The sequence below is a fragment of the Nicotiana tabacum genome, chromosome 24, assembly GCF_000715075.1.
Source record: "Nicotiana tabacum cultivar K326 chromosome 24, ASM71507v2, whole genome shotgun sequence".
NCBI classification, from domain to species: Eukaryota; Viridiplantae; Streptophyta; class Magnoliopsida; order Solanales; family Solanaceae; genus Nicotiana; species Nicotiana tabacum.
Window position 1 is genome coordinate 68,755,006 of NC_134103.1, and position 9,219 is coordinate 68,764,224.

The window sequence follows — 9,219 nt, forward strand, 5'->3', positions numbered from 1 at the left end:
GGTCCACTACCGAAACAAGACTTCATAAGTTCAGGGGCTTGAGAATGGAACAAAAAACAGGGAGACTCAACTGTCTCCCGAAAAGAGATGCAGCTATGTTGAAAAGACAATTACCCCTACCCTAGGGTGTAGAGATATTGTTTCTGATAGACCATTAACTTAATAGTTGATGATATAAATACTATTCTTCAGGAGCCAAATAAAAAATAAGAGACTTATATATCGTGTTGAATATGTTTTACAACTGTCAATATTCTGTTGTGAATCAATCAATTGCGACCCTTTCAGATTACTAGAAATAGAGTTTTCAAAAAATTAATTATCATACATGGTAATGGCAGACACTGAAATTTTGTATTCACAATTTTTTTGCATGTGTATGGATTTAATCTAAATGGAAAATAGAAAGTGAATAGTTTCATGACGAAACATTGTTGGAGATGCTATGCCGAAGTATAGTCAAGTAAAGACAATAACTTATGTTCTATAATCTGAATATATATTTTTTGGAATGATCCTCATGGAATATATACTATTGTAAGCTCTTTTTATTAATTTTCTTTAATATTAAAATTAATGGAGGAGAGATGAAAGGGAAAAAGAAAAATAAAACAAAAAAAGAATAAGAAAGTCTAAAACAAAATAAGTGTGAAAAAAAAACCAACACAAATTTTGACATCGAGATGACAAATTTTATTGTACAATTTCTACAACTTTTTTCTTTGCTTTTATGTGTCTTCAAGGAAACGTGCTCACTGCTAGTCCTTCTATGTAGATGGAATAACCATCAGTTCCTCCCTCTTGGTTACTGAAATTTTTATATTATTTTCACCAAAATAAAGATCATGATCTTAAAGATTATAATATGATACATACTAAATAGGAGGGTAAACATTGAGTAATTGCAAAAATAATAAGTAACGTATATTTAGAAGTTATAACAGAAACAATATTAAGTGTAATAATTATAACATATTTAATAGTAAAAAGTTCACTGAAAGGGGAAAAACATTTGGACGAAAAACTAACAAAGAATGAGAAATATATACTCACTAGTTTCAAGCATATTTAAGGTGCAGATCGGGTAAGTGCTAACTTTGCTTCCTCAGCAAAGGAAAGACATAAGGGCTGTCAGTGGGACGGGGCATGGCGATTGCGGGGCGGGTTCATTCTTAACCCGCAAAGATTCAATCCACCCCGTCCCGCATAGCAAACTTTTTTGTTTTTTCACTGGCTCCGCACCGTTCCGTATAAACCTGTCCTAAACCGCCGTGCAACTGGCCCGCTTAAATTTTCTTCAACTTTTTCCATTTTTAGCATTTAATCAATAGATTTTTTTACTCAGATGATGAGAAATCTTACTTTTTTTTAATGACCTTTTGACAACAAACTGTTGAAAACTTATGGACTTTGATTTGCAATCTTTGTGATATGTACTATGATCGTAGTAATTAACATTGAAATTAAATTTTAGTTAAATTAATAATTATATTGGAATATTCCGCGTTGGTCAACTTTTCCTCCATATTGTTACCATAAAATCTTCGAATTTCTGGGGCTCCTAGTCATAGGACTAATGATTTTCGCATACAGGTGTTGTTTGAATATTGTTTTGGAATAACGTTTCAGAAATAAGCTTTTGATTAAGTTTTTGGATAGTTATTATTTTAAGAGTTTTGCTCTATTTTAGAAAGAAAAAAAAAACTTTTGATAAGTTTTAAGCTACAAACCTTTTGGAAAGAACCATAACAACTATTCAGCCAAACAAGTGAGGAATTGTTAAAATAACATCGAGCACGATCACAACTTCAACTCGCCCCGCCCCCGCATACATTTTGTTAAAAGATGTTTGAACTCGCCCCCCACCTGCATATCCTATAACCCGCCCCGCCTCGTGTGCTCTTTAACCCGCACCGTCCCCGCACCCGCACCGCCCCGTTGCCATCCCTACATAATAATTGATAAGAACTGAAAATTTTCTTATGATTATAAAGTTGTTTGCCCGTAAAACGGTACGGTTGAATTTGTTCGTGGTTTCTAGACAAGTGAATTAGTTTGATCCAAAAAGTAATGAAATAACTGAAGAAATATAAAATACTTAGCCTTAGAGTATAGATGAAATGACAGAACTGACGAGTCCAGGAATGGGATTTCCGGGCACAATAAGGATGAGATCAAAGAGCGAGAAAGCAAAAATGTATTAAAATTCTGTATAGAATGTAGTGTGAGTTAGCCAGAAAATTCGTGCTCTTTTACAATGATCATTGAGCTTATTATTTATAGCTATGAAGAAGGTACTAGGGTCGTGCCCTTCTTTAATGTCAATTATGAGGAGCATTGATGAAGATGTAACGGTGAACATAAATGCCAAATTCTCTATAACGGGCCGTTGCTCTTAATGCTGTGGAATATTCCCCATTGAATGCTACCGGGCGCAGAGTATTCAATGCCTTTATGAACGTTACCTTTTCCGGTGACACAGAGATAGCTGCGTCCGGTTTTTCGTCCTCCCGGTTTAGGTTCCACGTATCCCCTTCTTGGGTGACCACATGCCATAAAATATTTTACCTAATACAGATAGTCCCTCTGCTTTCCAGTGACATAACTTTGTGTTATCGGAAAGTTAGTAGAAACACTCTTTTTGCGGGAATTACTATAATTCCTTTTGAAGGCCACTACCGGTTGATTAGACGCCTGTCTCTCCGTATTTAATGCCCCGAACACGCGTCTTCCCATGATTTAGCACGTCTTTTACCGGTTCTCGAGGTAATCTTAGCCAAGGATTTAGCCGCCAAAACTTTACTTATACGTATCAACTCTCCCCTTATATTCCAACTTCCTTCATCTTATTTCGCCTACCGAGTCTTCGTCTTCTTCAAACAGAAAGAATCTTTTCTCTTTTTCGATGGCTTCCTCTTCAAAACGTACTGGTTTTTCAAAAGGCAGAAACAAAACCGACGACTTTGTCGCTCCAACCGTAGACTCCATCATACCAAAAAGACTCAATACTGCAAAAGATTGTGAGGAGAAATTCCCTTCTGATAACCCCCGTACATGAGCTGTTAGCAGGTACCCTTCTTCCATTCGTCCTTCCAGTATTCCCGTTGTGAAGGAAGATTGTTATTGCCATGAATTGGATATCATCGCTCCCGATCTATCAGAGCGAGTGACCCTTCCCAAGGAAGGTTTTACATACTTTTACACGTATCCCTTTACTTTGGGTGTGTTTTCTTTGAGCGGAGAACTTGATCCCATGATCGCGGAATTTTGCCTTCGCTACCAAGTGTGCTTGGCACAGGTAAGCCCTTCAGTATGGAGGACGGTTGCCTGCCTTCGACGCTTGTGTCAGGAAACTGGGGAAGAGCTATCATTAGCTCGTATAATGAACCTTTACTCCCCCAAGATTTTCCGGGGAGGTATGATAAACCTCTGCAAACGTGGCCACCATGCTCTGTTGACTAGCATGGATGATGACAATGACCGTGGGTGGACGAAACGGTTCGTTGCAACCGCCACCAATAATACCATTCCGTCAACGACATCATCCTTTCCGAGCGCGTGAAATCGTACTCGTAAGATTTCTTTTTAATATATTTTCTCTTATTAAATATTCTTTCATGCCTGTATTGATCCTTAAACCTTCGTATGTTACAGCGACTCGATGGATCCCACCGGTGGTAGAAGGCTTAGGCCGGTGGGTCAGAAGATCTTGGATGTTACGATGTCCGAGACTCGTTTATGGAAATAATTGGCCCTTAAGTACGGATGGAGGGCCAAAAATCATGGTAACTTTAATTTACCTTGTTTTTGTTTTCTATGTGAAGAAGTTGGTTGAACCCTCCTAACTTTGTTCATGACATTAGGTCTACCTGCGGGCTCAGTTGATGTCCCCGATGAGGATGTTTTGGCTGACCCTGATGATATGGCGAGGCTGCTTCAGGAGGCACTTAATCGAACATGCATCTCCGGGCCTGCTTCGGGCGCAAATATTTCTTCTCTTAGTCCCCGTCCAGAGAACAAGCAACCAAAGAGAAGATGTTCTTCTGCGGCCGGGGGAAAGAATAAGCGAGCGAAGACTGCTGTCCCTGAGCTATCTACGGTGGCGATGATGCCTGGTCCTCTTTCCGGGCCGGTCATAGACACTGTGATGATTGATGATGAAGAAGAAGCTAGTGATGAGGGAGCTTCTCTTTATACAAGGCGACGATCCTTATCATCTCAACAGGATGCTCAACCTGTTGAGACAGTCATACCAACTGAGGATGATATCTCAACACTTTGGGGAGAATTTGATTTGGTAGATAATGCCAACTCCCGTTCTCGGGCCCCAATTGTTGTGCCCGGTACTGCGAGGCGGAGTACCGGGTCCTTGCCGTCTTCGGTTGGCGAGTACCCAACATCCAGTGCTGCTTTTGACACAGTTGTTTCTCATTCTTCTACTCCATCAGCTTCATCACCACCTTCTCCAACACCAACAACTACTACATCACTTCCATCTTCATCCACTATTCCACCAACAACATCATCTCTAGCAGCTGCACCTGACCACGAAGAAGGCGTTCCTCTTCCACAGTCCCCAGTTCATGGGAATTTGGGGCAAAATTATGCTGCCCCTTCTGAAGATCCTCAGAGGAGGAGGAATGTTACTCTTTCGGTCTCTAACAGGTGCAATCTTCTTTCCCAGCCGGTGGAGCTTGCTAACTATCTGAAGCCTTTGGTTTCAGAGAAGGATTGGGAAAAGATTGAGACACTCTCGGGAGAGTGTTTGTTGAACAATGCTATGCATAACGCCACAGTGGTACATTTCTTTCTTCCTCTGTTATTTCTCCTACTTTTGAATGAATATATTTTGAGTTTTACCTCTTCTTGTTTTGCAGGACAACTTTATTGCTTCTGAGGGCCTTGAAAGGTTAATTCATGAGAAGGAAGGACTTACTTCTAAACGGGATCAGCTTTTGGTGGAACGGGACCAAACCATTCTCTGTCTCTTAGAAATGGAAACGAGAGCCAGTTTTGGAAGCTCGTTTGCAGCAAAGCGAGCAAGAAGTGATAACCCTCAGTCAAAAAGTTGGCCCGCTGAGGGTTAGATTTGATGAAGCCAAGGCTAAATGGGCTGAAGTCCAGGATGCCATTCTTGCTGCAACTGAGCGCGAGGCTGCTGCTGCTGAAAGGGTAAGTAACTTGGAAGCAGCCTTGAACTCCAAAGTCGATGAGCTTGCTGCCGCGGGGGCGAAACATGCCCAGCTTGAAGAGAAGTATAGGAAAACTATCAAGCATAACAGGCTCTTTAGTTCAACTGTTCGCGAGCTTGACGTCAGCCTTAAATCTGTTAGGTCCGCCCGGGAAAATCTTTCTACCGAGATAACCCAACTCAAAGAAGAACTCGGGTGCCGAGAGGCTTCCCTTGTTGTTGAAAAAACTTATGCCATGTACAACATGAGGAGAAAAACCTTGGAAGAAGCCAAAGCTGGTATCATTGATATTGATCCTGAAATTGCTAAGGCACGCGAGCTTGAGTTAACCGCTAAGACTGCCTTTTATCGAGGTCCATTGTATCTGGCCCATCTGGTTCTGGTTCCAAATTTTTGGGAACTGAAGAAGAATCGGAGGGCGACGATGTTGAAGATCAGACTGGGTAAAATCTCGAGCCATCGGTGGAACCGTCTACCACTCCCGGGGGCGTGGAGACTTCTATTTCTCCTGAGCCCGGAGTTTAGCTTTACTTGTCTTTTCTTGTTTTGTATTTCTTTTGGCACGTTCTTGTAAATGAAGAAATATTTTTGCTCAAATGTTTGTTTGAGTCTTACTTTTGCTTAAATATCCATGCAAGTTTTTTTAACCCTTGTATTCTTTTAAGGATTCTGCACATGTTTTTCTGTTCACATTTTTCTGTGTGTGGTCTCAGATGCATTTTCTTCGATGCACTTTGTTTTCGAGAATTATCCCTTTTACGTGAGGGTTTTAATAAGTATTTGCGCAAGTTTGATTTCTGCGTCCTTTTCATATGCGGCTTCGGGTGTATTTTTTTCCGATAGCATTTTTGATCCCGGGCATAAATTCTTTCGGAACCAACCCTTTAACGTGATTATAAGTATTTGCGCAAGTTTGCTTTTTGCATGCTTTTCATATGTGGCTTCGAATGTATTTTTCCCCGGTAGCATTTTTGATTCCGAGCATAAATTCTTCTGGAACCAACCCTTTATCGTGAGGGGTTTTATAAGAGAGGGACCTCTTATGTTTACGGTGCTCTTGAAGGGGACGTCTCATGTTCATTACGACACTAATATTTGAAGTACTTGTTTAACTTTCAAATGACAAAGTTAGTTCATCATTCAGACAAGAAATAAGATAAAAGCAAAAGGAATTCATTTTATTCCTTTTATTTTAAAAAATACATAAGCATCTTGCTATACAAAAAAAGAAATTGCCATGACTTGTGGCTATCTTGTACTACTTGTTTCTACGGGGCTGGCAGCTAGTCCCCAGTCCCGATGATATATTTTGTTCCCGAATTTTTGTTCCCGATTGATGTGGCAGTCATTGTTGCCGTATCCTCATATTATTCCCCCCCAGTGTTCGAAGGTGGAGAGTGCGAATTGGAACACTAGATTTCTTGTACCTTCGAAGGCTCCACCAATGAATTGCTAGGTAATCCTCCACTCGGCAACATACTTTGCTTCCCCTTAGGAATCCATGCTATCAAGCGAAAGAATACCTAACAGTACTCTAGTGGTTTGTGCTCATGAACGGTCGGGTAACCTCTGTTCCACAACAAACTTGACTTCCCGGTGGGAATTTACTATCGAAGCAAAGATTACCTAATCGTCCCCGAGTGGAAACTTGTTTGTTTGCCTTGTTATCAAAGGTCTTATTACTGCTGTCTTCATAGTATGCTTTCCGTGCTGCCTCGTTAAAAACCTTGCCAGAAAAACCCAATTGGACCAAATTTGAACGAAGGGAAAAAGAGTGCAGAACATACTTTCTGTTTGACTATTGTTCATCAGCAGTAATATCTTTTGAGGTGAGCCACATTCTAGTTGTTGGGCAACTTGTCTCCATTTCGGTTCTCCAACTCGTATGATCCTTTCCCAGTGATAGCTGAAACCCGGTAAGGGCCTTCCCATGTTGAGCCTAACTTGCCCGCGTTGAGTTCCCGAGTGTTTTGAGTTACCTTTCTAAAGACCAAGTCTCCTACTTTGAAATAACGGAAGTTGGCTCTTTGACTATAATATCGCTCTATTCTCTGCTTCTAAGCTGCCATTCTTACCTGTGCCAAGTCCCTGCGCTCCTCGAGCAACTCCAAGTTGATTAGCATTGCTTCGTCATTCGATTATTCGTCCGCCTAGAAATACCTTAAGGTTGGTTCCCCTACTTCCACCGGTATCAAAGCTTCTGCGCCATACACAAGGGAAAAGGGGGTTTCTCCTGTGCTTGACTTGGCTGTTGTTCGGTAGGCCCAGAGAACCCCAGGTAATTCTTCGGGTCAATTGCCTTTTGCTGCTTCCAATATTTTCTTGAGATTTTGAATAATCACTTTGTTTGTTGATTTTGCTTGACCATTTGCGCTCGGATGATAAGGTAAAGAGGTGATCCTCTTTATCTTTAAATCTTCAAGGAACTTTGTAACTTTTGCGCCGATAAACCGCGGCCCGTTGTCGCATGCAATCTCCTTTGGTATTCCAAACCTGCAGATTATATTTTCCCATAGGAAGCCGACCACTTCGCATTCTCTGATCTTCTGATAAGGACCTGTTTCCACCTATTTAGAAAAATAGTCCGTCAAAAGTAAAAGAAACCTTACCTTTCCAGGAGCCGGTGGTAGCGGTCCGACGATGTCCATTCCCCATTTTATGAAAGGCCACAGGGACAGAACCGAATGTAGGGGTTCTGCCGGTTGATGTACTAGTGGTGAGTAGCATTGGCACTTATCATATTTTCGTATGAAGTCTTTGGCATCGTGTTCAATGCGGGGCTAGAAATATCCTGCCCAAACTAATTTTAGCACCAAAGAATTTGCACCCGAGTGGTTGCCGCATATCCCTTCATGGACTTCTCTCATGACATAGTTAGCTTCTGATGCTCCTAAGCACCGGGCCTTTCTTGAAGCTGTATCGTACAGCTTTGGCGCGTAATGCTTTTGATGCTTTGGGGTCTTTGGGCAACTTTCCATGTTTGAGATAATTAATTATTTCATTTCTCCAGTCCCAGACCAAACTAGTCAAATTCACCTCATAGTAACCATCTGTGTCCAAGACTGAGTTCATCAGTTGTATTACCGTCCTTAATTTCGATCCCTGGATTTCTACCGATGAGCCCAAATTTTCCAACGCATCTGCTTCCGCGTTATCTTCCCCCGGGATATGAGTAATTGACCACTCCTAGAATCGCGCCAATAAAGCCTGAACCTTTACCACGTATTGTTGCATACGTTCCTCTTTGGTGTCAAAATTTCTGTAGACCTGATTCACCACCAACTGCGAATCACATTTGATTTCAATGACTTCAGAGTCAATCCCCCAGGCCAATTCGAGCCCTGCAATCAAAGCTTCGTACTCCACTTCATTGTTAGTTAAAGCAATTATTCTGATGGCTTGCCTTAAGGTTTCCCCCGAAGGCGTGGCCAAGACTATTCCGAGCTCGGACCCTGTTATGTTTGAAGCTCCGTTCGTAAATAAGGTCCCGATATCGATTCTGACACCATTATTGCCTCCTTGGCTGCTAGAGGCAATAGTCCCGGACTGAAATCGGCCATGAAGTCAGCCAAGACTTGCGACTTAATTGCAGTCCTCGGTTTATACTCTATATCAAACTCGCTCATTTCGACAGCCCATTTGGCCAATCTACCTGATAGCTCGGGTTTATGGAGGATATTCCTTAAAGGGAAAGTAGTCACCACAGCTATCGGGTGGCATTGGATGCAGGGCCTCAGCTTCCGAGCGGTGACTACGAAAGCTAAGGACAACTTTTCCAGATGTGGGTAGCGAGTTTCTGTTCTCGTTAAAATTTTGCTAACGTAATAAATGGGAGATTGCGTACATTCATCCTCTCAGACTAAAACTGCACTTATCGCAACTTTTGAAACCGTGAGGTAGACTAGCAATGTTTCACTTTCTTTTGGTTTTGAGAGCAACAGAGGGCTTGACAAATATTTCTTCAACTCCTTCAAGGCTTGCTGACATTCCGGTGTCCATTCGAAATTGTTTTTCTTTTTGAGTAGTG